Raw genomic sequence first — 3,630 nt, forward strand, 5'->3', positions numbered from 1 at the left:
GATTGACAGACTTGGACAGCCATTTGAGTAATCTCTGTTATATGCCATTACCCTGGGACTGGAAATTTAGTATGTATTTCATGCTTAATTTTGCTCTTGCTGGTTGTAGGGCTAATTTGCGTATGCTTTTACATTTTTTTCTCCTGGACTATTCTTGATATCTGTTATCATTGTATATGGTTTTTGAATCAGGCTTAAAATCTTATTTAGACAAAAAAGGGAAATGTAGTGGCATCTTGCTTTGCGAGTGAACTTGCTGGTGGTGGCCACATCCTAGGGGTGTCGCTTCAGGTATGAAGATATGACCCGTTATAAGGAAGAGGAGTGGCTGACTCAATCTCTTGGGTTGTGGTGAGAGAATCAGAAGGGCAGAGATGGTGTCTTCAGGAGCAGGAAGACCGTGGTGGTTATTTACTATTATTTGTGTAAGTGCTTCCCTAATAAATACCTGTCTATCATTAAAAAAAGATACAAAATGAAATTGAGAATGATTGGCACTGTGGGTTTTAGAGGAATTTTACATCCCTTGTTATATTTATTCAATGGGATATTTTTGAGACTATTATGAGTGGAGTTTTTCCTGGACAATACTTGACAACAGATATTATTGTGTTGGAAGAAGGAATCTTATTAGGAAAGGTGGATTTATAGAATCGCCCTGTAGAAAAGTCACTAAATCATCTTAATAACTGAAGCTCATGGTGGGTGATCTGACCCCTGGGAGGTTGATCTGAACAGCATAGATGCAGGCTGAGTAGGCCGTGAGCCATGAAGGCAGTGGGCAGTGCTCCTCCATGAGGTCTATTTTAACCTCTGCTTTCAGGTTCCTGCCTCATTTAAGATCCTGTCCAACCTTCTCTCAATAATGGAATATGCTGTGGATTTTAAAGTAAAATAAACCCTTTGCACCCCAAAATGCTTTAGGTCATGATACTTTAGCACAGCAATAGAACCATCATCAAGACATGGCTGATATCCCAATTATTCAATGTTTCCCAGTGGCATAGAAGAAGCCCTCTCATTTTTTTGTGTGCCATATTTTAATTTGGTTTTATATCTCACTCATCTTTGGAATCCAAATGAGTTAATCTGATAGAAGTTGAGAGTTAAATGTCAGTTATCAGAAGACAGGAGTCAGAGGGAGGTGCAGTCTAGGGATACTCAGGCAAGAGGACTGAGACACAATGTGACACAAGCAAGGTGTTCTGGCTGTTTTCTGCACAGCATGCCAGCTATACACACAGAGGAATTCTGTATAATGGAGAGAAGTAAAATGTTACCATCAATAAAGAAGAACTATGAGATGGCTGTGTCAACTCACGCCCTAACTCTACGCAGTGACATTGCTTTCACTGTTATATACTACTGAGTACAGGTACGTAAAATATATGGTGACAGAATGAGTTTAAAAGCATCAAAAATTTTCAAGATATCTAATTGCTGACAAATAGGGTTAAACAAGAGTAATAGAAATGTATTGAATAGGAGAAATAAATTAACAATAATGGTTTGATTTTAAAAGAAAATGGAAAATTCCATGGTATTATAAAATAACTATAAACATGTAAACAGTGAAGCAAGCTGAAACACAAATAAATAAGTAAATAAATAATTCATGTGAATGAATAAAACATTGCCTGAGAGATTAGCACAATATAACCCAATATTATGTTAAATACAGAGGAAAATTGAATCACTTTTGTCAAAATAAAAGAGATCTTCAAGAAGGTGGAATCTTCCCAGTTGAGGTTCAGTGTCGCAGTCCAAGACAGTCCTCTCCACTTTGGATCAGGACTTACCCCTTCTCCTCATTCAATCTTGCCAGCAAGTTTGCTGAGGAAGACAGGGCTCTCCAGACTTCTGCTCTCATCACCTCCCAGGCACAGAGGCTGTGGTTCTTCTCTCTCAGGTACACAGTGATCCTGTGGAAGTATTTCCTCACAGCCACCAGGGAGTCTTCCTGGCTCAGGGGAGGTTCCTGTTCCCCAACCTGCTGCATCAGACAGGCTTGCAGGTCATTGAGCTGCTGGTGGAGGCCACTGCAGAATGTGTCTAGGAAGGCTGTCTCCCAAGGAGCAGATGAATCCTTGGAGCTGAAGAGGATCAGGACCTGATGGGTCAGCTCCTGCAGGACAGGGATGGCTTGGGCCTTCTGACAGGTGCTGGGCAACCATCTTCTCCAGATGGAATGCAAAGTCCTTTCTGTCCTTCAGGCAGGAGAGAGGGAAGTGTATCCATAGTCTGTCATTTCACCCAGCGCAGGGCCTAGACCCTCCCCCCAAGAGTCCAGGATGAGAGTAGATCTCTCATTGTGGGATGGGCACCCAAAGTCCATTTGTATGCCAGGGATAAATAATGATCTACTACCCAAGGCTCAATAGATTACCTAGGCCTCCTCACTGACACCCATATTTGGGGGTCTGGATCAGTCCCATGCTGGATTCCCAGCCATCAGTCTGGGATTCAAGAGCTACCCCTTGTTCAGGTCAGCTGTTTCTGGGGGTTAAAATAGCCCGGTCTTAACCCCTTTGCTCATCAGTCCTCCCTCTCTGTCACTGGGTTCCTTGAGTTCATCTCAGTGTTTAGCGCTGGGAGTCTGCCTCTGCTTCTATCAGTCATTGGATGAAGGTTCTGTTCCCCAGACTCTCTGGCCATGGGATTGTAGGCTGGCACTCCCCAGATCTATGTCTAAAATCCATACATGAGAGAGTACATACCATGTTTGTCTTTTTGTGACTGGGTTACCTCACTCAGGATGGTTTCTTTTAGCACCATCCATTTGCCTGCAAATTTCAGGATTCCATTGTTTTTTCTGCTGAGTAGTACTCCATTGTGTAAATGTACCGCATTTTCTCTATACACTCTTCAGTTGAGGGGCATCTAGGTTGCTTCCAAGTTCTGGCTATTACAAATAATGCTGCTATGAACATAGTGGAATAGACGTCCTTATTGTATGAATTTGCATCTTTGGGATATATGCCTAAGAGTGGAATTGCTGTGTCTTGTGGTAGGCTGATTCCCATTTTTCTGGCTATGTAGGAGTGTTCCCCTTTCTCCACATCCAGGAGTGAGATGGTATCTCAGAGTCATTTTGATTTGCATTTCCCTGATGTCTAGGGATATTGAGCACTTTCTCAAGTGCCTCTCAGCCATTTTAGACTCCTCTATTGAGAATTCTCTAGTTCTGTACCCCACTTTTTAATTGGATCCTTTGGTGTTTTGGAGACTTGCTTCTTGAGTTCTTTGTAAATTTTGGAGATCAGCTCTGTCTGATGTGGGGTTAGTGAATATCTTTTCCCCTTCTGTGGGCTGCCTGTAAAAAGGATTTCTTATCAATGTTAATGAACTGAGTCTGATTCCTTGAACCCATGGTTGAAACAGAGAACTTACTCCTGTAATTTTGCCTTAGACCACCACATACACAAGGAATCTGTTGCATGCACAACACAGCCTAAGTCACACACTCACACACACACAGATATATACATTTTCTCATTCACATCTACACTTAAACACGCAAATATACATACAGACAGAGACATACAGTCTCACAAACACATGCCCACATGTATACAAACACACAAACTCATACACATAGACATATACACTTTCTCATTCATACTTGCACAT

At 41.8% G+C, this 3,630-nt stretch overlaps 1 pseudogene; it reads right to left on the reverse strand.

Annotated features, from left to right (window-relative positions):
• Positions 1-1,795: 1,795 nt before the first annotated feature.
• Positions 1,796-2,222, reverse strand: LOC121144125 (annotated as a pseudogene).
• Between the last annotated feature and the right edge of the window lie 1,408 nt (positions 2,223-3,630).

The sequence above is a fragment of the Mesocricetus auratus genome, unplaced genomic scaffold (assembly GCF_017639785.1).
Source record: "Mesocricetus auratus isolate SY011 unplaced genomic scaffold, BCM_Maur_2.0 Super-Scaffold_100014, whole genome shotgun sequence".
Classification (NCBI taxonomy): Eukaryota; Metazoa; Chordata; class Mammalia; order Rodentia; family Cricetidae; genus Mesocricetus; species Mesocricetus auratus.